The sequence below is a fragment of the Poromitra crassiceps genome, assembly GCF_964638095.1.
Source record: "Poromitra crassiceps genome assembly, chromosome: 1".
Classification (NCBI taxonomy): Eukaryota; Metazoa; Chordata; class Actinopteri; order Beryciformes; family Melamphaidae; genus Poromitra; species Poromitra crassiceps.
The window spans coordinates 123980291-123991299 of NC_139623.1; positions in this window are offsets into that span (position 1 = coordinate 123980291).

Here is an 11009-nt window from a genome sequence, read left to right on the forward strand (position 1 = left end):
TCGCCCATGTTAATACATGCAGTGCAGAAACATTATGCACCTGTTCTATTTTTGTCGGATCCCACATGTGTCTGACAGATTACATGAGTGTGGGTCTGTTTGCAGCCGTACCGGAGCCATACGGCATCTGTTCCGGAGCTGGTGGACATTAGCCCTTAAACACACCTAAAAATGTCTTAGGTTAAATTAAATCCATACATGGGGGAATAGAAAACATTTTGTCTCATCTTCAAGTCAACGTGATCTCTTTAAATGGAAACAAATTCTTTATCTCAAGCTTGTAGACTAGACTCTCAGGTTATACAGGGCCACAGTGATATGATGCACCCACTAGAGCAGGGGTGCCCAAACTTTTTTGACCCAAGATCTACTTTTCAAGTAGCCAGCCTCCCGAGATCTACCAGTCCAGTTTCAACATTGCAAACGCACACACATCGTTTCCAGCCTGCAGTAACTAACCTCACAACACTTTCTCGTTGTCCCACAACCACTTGACATTAGGGCTGTGAATCTTCACTGGCCACATGATTCGATTCGATTACGATTCAGAGGGCTACGATTCGATTCGATTACGATTATCGATGCATCTTAAATCGATGCATCACTTTTTCCCCCAATACATGATTTATTTTTTCTCACTTTACAATTGCATTGTATTATGATCCATAATTAAAATAAACAACTGCATGTACTTCCATTATATTTTATTTTATTATAAAAAAAAAAAAAAAAAAAAATCCCTCAATGCCATGCGATCTACCACACTACCTTCGCGATCGACCGGTCGATCGCGATCGACGTATTGGACACCCCTGCACTAGAGCAAAGGCAGTTATACTAAAGGGCTTTTCACACAACATTTAGCTGGGGTTAAGTGAGTCTCTTAGCCTGGGGCTAAGAGGGCTGTTAGCCCCAGGCTAAGAAAGCTTTCACACTTGCACAATCCTGGCCCACTCCAAAGTGGGCTAACCCCGACTTCAGCCCCAGCTAGCTGGCCCTGCTCTGGAGCCCCGACTTTTCAGGGTTAACCCCGGCTTTCCGTCTAAACACGGGACTAAAAGTTGCCAATGTGAAACGGGGCCAGAGACTGTATCTGGCAGCACTGGGAATGGCCCTGGGCTCTATTAACTCTGGGCTAGTAGAACTGCGGTGTGAATCGCATCGTGCAGGCTTTATGTTAACCCTGGTTAACTATTGTGTGTGAAAATGGGCTAAGTTAGCCCAGGGATATCTTAGCCCTATTCTTAGCCCAGGGCTAAAAGCGAAAAGCCCTAAAAAAGCATGTTGAAACTTTCAACATGCTTTTTCAACTTGAAAGAACCTACATGTTTGGTTTGCTCATTATTGCATGGCTTTGAAATGAGTTGTGAGAACACTGAGGCTAACTATTACAGTGGGCAGCGGGCCCACTGTCGGTAAAAGGTGCAGTCAGGGCAACCGATAAATATCTGCTTTCCCTGGGGGGTCCACCCGCTATGCCGACCAGCTGCAGTGCCGACAGCTCACAATGCCGACAGCCCAACACATTTCTCACTCCCAACTCGTCAAGCGTCTGACATTTGTGGGGCGGGGGGAAAGGTTAGGTTTAGGCGTAAGGGGTGGGAGAGGTTAGGTTTAGGGTTAGGGTCTGGGGGAGGTTAGTCGTGCGTTCCTTTATCGCAAAAGAACTGGGATGTGGAGGCTAAATGATGTCACATCCGTTTTGTTAGCATTCCATTTCCAGAAAAGTTGAGCTGGGAAGTTCACTGTTCACTGGTCAGATCCACTCGCTAGCCAGGCTAGCCATTGTTAGCAATAACAGTTGATAACAAGGCATTTCGTGGCATTTTGCGCATACAAACACTGCAGCCTCATGTCTCATTAGACACAATCCCTGGACGTTTCATTTCAGGTAAAGGGGTTACCATTAGTTTATATCAGGTTTCTATATGTTTACGCCAGCTCTGTGAGTATGAAGTGCGGTTTGTCTGCCAAGCGGGGGAACCTGAAGTGTAGGCCACGCTACGTGAGCTAACACTTGCTAATGACAACAGCTAACGTAAACAACAAACAAATCCGCTGCATCATCGCCAGGTTTAACGTAATCCCAGTTTAGACGTTTCCCCTCCTCTCGGAACCCGTGCGGGACACGGATTGCAAATTGCAATAGCGTTGTGATCATCTGAAACTGAGAAACAGCAACATACTGGCAGGGCCGTAGCCAGGGTTCCGAAATAGGGGAGGTCCAGCAAGGGGAGGCGGATTCGGCGGCCGAATTTTTTTTTAGTTTTTTTTCCCCCTTTTTAAGCCATATTTAGAGTAATATATCATTTTAAATCAACATTAGGATTATACTGTTGTGATGTCATTATTCAGTATATTCTCTTTCATGTCACCACCTGCTCAGCTCTCCTCTCAACATAATTGTAACTCACAAACACAAACTGTTTTAGGCAAATTCATATCAAAATGACACCTACAAACACAGGTACACAACCCAAGCCGTACACAACACACAAAGTTACTTAGACAGACTAGACACTTACTTTCTTGGTTGTTGCTAAAAAATCTGTCAGTGTCACTCACTGTCTGTCGTTCACTCGCTCACTGTCTCGCAGCTCGCTCACCTTCAATTATCTCGCCAGGCAGACAGACAGTCATCACTCACCACCATGCTGCTGCTCTCTCAGAATCAAGTTACCGCGGACGCGGCGTCAGATGACTTCCTGCCTGACCTGCCTTTCGTTTCAAAATAAAAGCGATCCCGTGTTTTTCATGCAGATTGTTTTATTTTTTTACAATCTTCGTTCTCAGGACACTCTACAATTTTCTGTTCCCAAAGTCCGAACTGAATTGGGGAAGAAAGCTTTTAGGTTCTCTGCACCCACCGCATGGAACAGTCTGCAGTCTGATCTTAAACTTAATAGCTTAGTAACCTTAAATGGTTTTAAGGCTATGGTAAAATCTCTTGAGAACAGGCTGTCTGTATGCAAATGTTTTATTTGATCATTTTAATGTTTTTCAATTGTATGTGTTTATGTGTTTGTTTGTTGTAACTTTGTGTTGCTGCTGTTTCTTGGCCAGGTCTCTCTTGTAAAAGAGATATTTGATCTCAATGGGACAAACCTGGTTAAATAAAGGCTAAAAAAAAAAAAAAAAAAAAAAAAAAAATCTCTGAAATATTAAAAAAATCTCTGAAATATTAGGGGAGGTCCGGACCTCCCCGTCCTCATAGCTAGCTACGGCCCTGCATACTGGCAGCAGCCATGTTTGGCCAGGCAGCTGTGCAGTCGCAGGCTGTGACGTCACGAGCGTGGGACAACAATAGCTCCGCTTCCGAGGCAAAAACAAAGCCTGATTATCGGCTGTTAATTTATCGGAAAAAGACGATTATCGGAATAATAAATAATAATGCAAAATGGCCATATCGGCAGATAATTCATCGGTCCGATAATTATCGTGCATCCCTAGTCCTTGGCCATGCTGTGATGTGCTTGGTGTCACGGTCATGGTCCTCGGCCATGCTGTGATTCGTGCAGCATTGTCAGCTCACCCCCAAGGATCCTCCTCATTAGCCGTGATGCTAAAGGCCCTACTGGATGCCCTGCCACAGCTACACGTTCATTCACGCTCCACAGCCAGGATTATCTTGCCATAAGATGGGACACTGGGTTCTTAAAATGGATGTCACCGTAGTCTTAAAACTTAAAACTTCAAATAGAAATGTGTATGGTTGAGTACACTATTGGAAATAGTCCTCAACAGATGAATAAAGTATAGATCCTTATTACAAGTACTGTATCATAGTTGGGTGCATTGAAAAACATATTAATAGTACTGATTCAACTTGTTTACTCAAGTAAAAGGTAAAAAAAAAGGCTCTGAAATGTAATAAATTATAAAAGTAAAAAGTATTTCTATCAGTTGTTTCTGTGCAAAGCTAACTGAAATTCACATCATAATTCAAATTATATACTTATATTATAATATAATTCGAAGTTTATCAAACTTAAAAGATCCCCTCCAAACATGTTTTAAGATATATAAAGACTATACTTTGATCAATAATTTGTGTGATAGGGTTTTTCCAACAAAAAGGTGCACATAAGCTGGGAGAGTGTGATACGAGAGAAACACACAAACAACATTACATTGTTTTTTGCCTGTCCTGCATTAAAACTACAGTAACTAGCCTGTTTTGAAAATGTAAGTAGGAAGTAGGCCTACAGATATCTGTGTTAAAGTGTGGGAAGTAAAAAGTAAATACTAGCCCTCTGTCCCTCCTCACAGTTTTTACAGCCAAGATGAGGTTACATTACTGCTCACAGAGGTAATCAAACAATTTGCCTCCGATGGAAAGATGTATTTAATATGGTTCACTTTATTTTCACTCAGAACTTTTTAAAAGTCTGGACTGGTGCTGGGATTTTAGTTGCAGCTATATCATCCTCTGCATTGGGGAGTAATGAATTACATGTAATGTCATTGTTGCAGTCATCTGAGTTCCAGAAGTGGTAACTGCAATCCATGTCTGCAGTCAGATCACAGATATTTTTGTAAAATAGGGGATTTCCTATTTAGATTGTGAGACTGCTAGCAGTTTAAGACATCTGGAAATAATGTGCAATATTATTTGCACTAGATAACACTATTCAAAGAACAGTCTGTGAATTGGTATAAACCAGATTCTGTTTTGCTTCTGTGCTCTGCTAAATGTTACATAAACCTGTTTTAAATATTGGTGAACAGAGGAGCTCTGATATTTGTCATCATCTCTATGGCAAGACTGCCCCCTGGTGGCGTGGTCAATTTAAACAGTTCCATGTAGGACTATATCCACCCCATCTGAAAATGCCAATACAGGTTCAATGATCCTAGAGGTTGAGGTTAGGGCAGCGGTTTTCACAGCCCACCTCCGACCCAATAAAAGATACAGAGGTCAAATAATGCATTCTCAGAGCACTTTTTTATTTCCCACAGTCACTAATAGAGAGCCGCAGGGATGACGTATTTTTGTAGTCAGAACGCGGAAGTCCCGGACTTCCTGGTTCTTCACTGTTTCTGTCTATGGGATTTTTGAATGGGTTTTTGCCGCGATGCTTCAAATACGGTCTCTGGGCAACGCAAGATTAATCAAACGCGAACCAGAGTTCAGTCGGATAATCTTCACACATGAGGACCACTTTCATGAGTTTTGTAGCGTAAATGCGAGCCCTAGAAGTAAAAAGCTCGAGCTAAGCTAATCCAGAACTACACACTGTCGCATAGGCTTCCACATCACGTCAGCACTCAACCTGGACTGTTGTTCGATGTGTGCACTGATTACCCCGGGCTGAACGGGCTGAATCAGGTGAGGGAAAGATCATTTCCGTGTTCGTCCTTTGAAGTGGTGACGTTATTTACGTATATATCCCCATCGACTCAACAGTGTAGTCTCATTTAGCCGTTTGCTAGCTAGCCGCCCTTTTAACGGCACGTAAAAGCTTCAAAACTCATGAAAGTGGTCTTCATGTGTGAAGATGATATTACTAAACACTGGTTTGCGTTTGATTAAGCCAGCGTTGCCCAGAGAGATTATTAGAAGCATCGCGCCAAAAACCCATTCAAAACCCCCATAGGCGAAAACAGTGAAGAACCAGGACTGTTAGCATCGATGATTTCCGGACTCGTTCCTGCGGCTCTCTATAGATAGTGGGCCAAGGCCGTTTTTCGTGTTGTTGATTGATCCACATCGAAAGTTTACACAATATTGTATGTATGATGACAAATCATTCTATGAAGTCTAAAACTGTTTGTTGGCAGCTCTGGTTTGAACGGATAATTTCATAAATGTGTATTTTAAATGTCACTCTACTCAGGCAAATTGCGCGATAGCTGTTGTTGATTAACTAATCAGATCGTAGTGTTTAATACCTCAACCAATCAGACGTAATTGCACGCGGCTTAAAGGACCCCAATCTGCCCCTCTGCCTCTGCCTGAAATGTAAACAGAGAGCTCGCCTACAGATCCATGTGTGATTTCCAGGTACGAATAAACCAATAAACGCACAGTGTTGAGCATTTAACGTTACATGTTATTCACAGGTATATGCCACACTATATACAGTATTATCTCAGAAACTAGCGTAATTGTTTGGTAAGATGAAGACATTTGATAAATGAATGGATTTTCCTCGTAGGCTGTAGACTCTTATTTAACTCCGACTGTAAATTCATGTAAATCCACTGCCTATTTAACGTCTATTTAACTCAGTCTGTAAATCTCATGTAAATCCAACGTAAATTCATATTTATCATCCACAGAACACTTCACCACTCATGTACATATTGTATATATTTACTCGATTTGATTGCACTTGCAACTTTGTGATTGTCTTTAGTTCTCTTCCTACTTCTTATCTCTGTATATTGATGTGTCCGCTACGCTGCATACAGACACTAAGACAAATTCCTCGTATGTAACTTGCATACTGTGGCAATAAAAGTGATTCTGATTCTGATCAGTAGGTTACTATAGGTTAGCGAGGTAATATTAACGATTACGGTAGCATTAATGATATAATGAATTTTTGTCGTAAACATTTCAGAAGCTAGCTAACGTTAATAGTACGTTAACTACGTTTTCTATTGTTCGAGCTTCCAAGAAGAGAGAACATTGCCTCTGATTATGACTACACTCCTGTGACGGTGGTCAGGGGATGGGGAAGAGGACAACTAGCTGTGTCTATCACAGACCCAAGTCTCGATCTCTGCAGATGCCCGCAGATTTGGAGAGATGTGCTGCAACAACTTGCGGCCTTGACTATCTGATTGGGCTGACCTGAAGGTTTCTTGCTGTAGGAGGGAGGGGAGGGGTGGATTGGGGGAAAAAAAAGTTGTGGCTGCTGGAAGCCTGGAAGGCAGCTTTCGGGCACAGGGGGGCGGTATGGCCTACGTCACCGCAGGAAAAACAGGTGATCGCCTGCTGACCGCCCACAAACATCACCAGTAATTCGGTATCCAAAATAGACCAATCTAGGCGAGTATTTGACTGAGCTATATACAGGGCTGCTTTGCCGGAAAACGCCTTGTGATATTGGTAGAAGATGTTTCTTCCGTACTTTAGCTGAAGGTCCCCACCAGCACCATGGAACTGTCCAGCACAACACGCCGATTGGGATACACAGCGCATATCACATCGCGAAGAACCCCAATGCAACGAGGAACTCGCCTATTGATAGGTCTCTAGCGAGACGGGGGTCGGATGATTTTAGAATAGGCGACACATCTTGGCCGCCCATTATTTTCTTGTTGCATTCTGCGGACGGCAGGAGAATACTGACTAAATTAATATCCCTGCTTTCTACAATCATAGACCTTAATCTGGGGGATATGTTAGCAGCAAGCAGAATATACGGCCTCCCATACGAAGGGGCGGGGACAGCCGATGCCAGAGAATTCATCAGTGCGATTTGCACTGGGAGCGGGGGAACTCGGCTGGCTGGGACGGGAGCACTGCCGGTTGCATGGGGGGAAACACACCTGGAACCTGGGGCGGGCCTGTTTGGGCTGCTGCCGAGGGATGAGTGGGTCTTCGAGTGCTTTCAGGCGGGCATCGAAAGCGCCGAGGGACCCAACTAGTGATTGCATGGTTGCAAACAGTGAATCCTGCTGGCTCGGAGGAACTGGAAGGCTCGCTGAACTGGATGAGGCGCCGGAGGTTTTGCTGCACTTCGCTGGGGCCTTCACAGGGACAGATTTCTTGTCTCTCTTTCCGTGTCCGCGGCCTCTGGAGCGCTGAGCGGCCTCCGCGGGGAAGGATTGCCCCTTGCGGCCACGGCCCCGGGAGCGGCCTCCACGACGCCCGAATCTGACAGCTGGGGATCGGAGTTTTACCCCGGGTCGGCAGGGATGCCGTTTGACACGCTCTGGATTATGGCATCCATTTCTTCGCCCTGCCACTGCATCTGTTTGTCTTCGGATTCTGTCATGAACTATGCTGTAGAGGTCAGTCTTCCATGATTGAAATATAGTCAAGACAACACTAGGTTTCAGACACAAAATAATGATTTAATATAAAAAGTTGACGTTAATTTCCCATCCTGCTGATGTCCAACATACTAACGCTAACGTTAGCCTAACACCAACAAGAGACAATTTGTGTGAAGACAATTCATTCATTTAGCCGGTTGCCAATATTGACTGCATCATCAAGATGTAACAAAAATAATACGTTTTACTATTAAACGAATATGAATTCTATTCGCTATATGAAACATTATCTATGTATAAAACAGACTTACCTGACAGCTTAGAGCTTCAGTCGTTCTGTTTCATATAGTTTGTTCACATCCTTAATACGTCATCTTTGCGCGAATATCATTGGATGATTCACGTCATGTGACACTAGAACGAATTTGATTGGCTTTTGCGATAGTACTGCCTAGCGTTTGCCTGATCAGTGTATGAAACGTAAATTAAATTTTCATTCACCTCCATTCGAGTTGAGGCTGCCAACAAACAGAATCGTGTTCAGAAGAAATGTATTTAGTTCATGAAAAAAGCATCCAAACTTTAGATGAGGATCAATCATTTCAAGAACTAAAGCAGATAGAAGCTTTCGGCCCACCACTTATAACACACCATCTGAAACATGCAGCATTTTCAGTGTTACAGTTTTCAGGGAGCTGTCCATTAACAAGGGTTTTTAAAGTTGTTTGTGGTAATTTTTTATTTTTTTATTTTATTTTTTATTTTTTCAAATGATTTGGGGGCCAACTTGCAATACCTCTGCAGACCATCAGAGGGCTGCGGCCCACAGGTTGTAAATCGCTGTATTGAGTCTGTTTTATTGTGGATATTGTTGGCATGTAACCTCAGATCTTACCCCCAATGGTCAGGTCCAGCCTAACTGCTTGAGATCCTCTCAAGCAAGGTTTTCATTTCTCTCAGGTTTTCATGGACCAGTCATATACCAGGAGCAATATACCAAGCTGGAGTGTATCAGTCAAATATGTAAGTTTTTAAATTATCGACTGTCTAGCTCGCCATTTTTGTCATCAACACATTCTCAGAGCAGTCCATTGCTGATGCTTGAGCTTGTCTCATATCAGAGTAGCTCATCCAACATTGTTTTGATCACAGACATAAGTCATATCTGGGAAAACACATGCATAATGGTCATAGGTGTTTATTGTATGTAATGATCTTGATCAAACCTTCTGAAGTTCTGGATATTTCGTGCTCCTGTTGTTTTTGACACTTTTTTTTAGAGTGAAAAGACCTATGACACATAAGTCAACAAGGAGAAAAAGGCAACAGAATGACAACAAACATAACATTATTTGTAAAGTACAGTACTTCACAATCAAGACAAGAAAACACATAAACAAGGTAATATACATGGGGTGCCACTCAGAGCGCACTCTGGACCGTTTGTAAATTGGGAGCGCCATTGTAATGTACCGTACAGGTACATTACCGTACACCATTTCATTGTAGAGCGTCAGATTGGATTTACGAAACATGCATGGTTAGGGGGTGGGGCTTAGGGGGTGGAGCTTAGCATGGACTGGAGCACAAACAACAATCTACTCGGGACACATATCGATGATTTTTCACAGTTAAGTTGACTAATGGGACAATCTCCTCTAAGAACGTGGTGCATTTATTTAAGGGACTTTCCTTCATTGAATGTAGCCTCACTATACAGGCCATATTCATGGGTTTCAGTCAGGTCATGTTTTTGTTGTGGTGGCCATCTTGAGGACTGGATGTAGCACACAACTTTTTAGTACCTGTTTAAGTCTGTGGGAGGACTATTCAAACCATGCCCTCTTTCATTCTTTATCATACAAACTCCATTCAAACTTTAAACAGGTCAACACTTTTAGTACTTTGTAGGCTACTTTGATGTGTCTCTTATTCATCTTCTTTGTACTTTTTGAGAAATCACAGTTTAAGTTTGGTACTTTTTTCAACCTTTATAATCGGATCCAAGGAGCCAGCCGTGAGTGTGTGATGTCACAATTCACTCTAGCTGACTTTACAGACTGCACTTTTTACTAAATTCACACATTTTAAAACTGAGACATATTGCACAATACATACATATACATCAAAGCCTTCAGCTACGTCTGCTCTCACTCACAATGTCAAAATATAAGTGATGCAATGTATCGTTGTTTGACAGTGTTCCACTCTATTTCCAATTGCACAGCAAATAGAGGGCATCTTGTTGTCTCAAATTGGTCCTCAAGATGGCGCCACAACACAATAGACCCATTCAGCCATTCCTCTTTCTTTTCTGAACTCCATCAGCCTATATGAAGCGACGGCACAGCTCAGTGAGTGAAGGCCCTGGCAGCGGGGAGGGCAGCCTGCCAGCGACTGACTTCAGCCAGGAGGGGAGCCCTCAGCACGGGGCCCACCAGCAGGGGGCACTACACCACCTGAAGAAACCCCGGGTGGTGCTGGCTCCTGAGGAGAAGGAGGCTCTGAAGAGGGCCTACCAGCAGAAACCCTACCCCTCACCCAAAACCATTGAAGAGCTAGCATCACAGCTCAACCTCAAGACCAGCACCGTCATCAACTGGTTCCACAACTACAGGTACAAAGGACAGAGGTGGTGCTGTTGGACTTATCCTTTAAACCGCTTGTTAAATGGGGCCCATTTGTGTTGTTTCTCACTCTGTGGTTGATGTTCCTGTGGTGTTCTCTCCAGATCTCGGATCCGTCGGGAACTCTTCATCGAGGAGATCCAGGCCGCAGCAGGGGAGGGGGGATCCCCGTCCAGTCACCTCGCCAAGGTCGGCGAAGGCGACTCCTACGACGGCACCGACTCTGACGGCACCGGGGAGACTCACCCCTGCCTGGACCTGAGCATGACAGGGGGGTCGGCGGAGGGTCACCCCTGCCTGGACCTGAGCATGACAGGGGGGTCGGCGGAGGGTCACCCCGGCCTGGACCTGAGCATCACAGGGGGGTCGGCGGAGGGTCACCCCGGCCTGGACCTGAGCATCACAGGGGGGTCAGCCATGAAGGATGAGCTG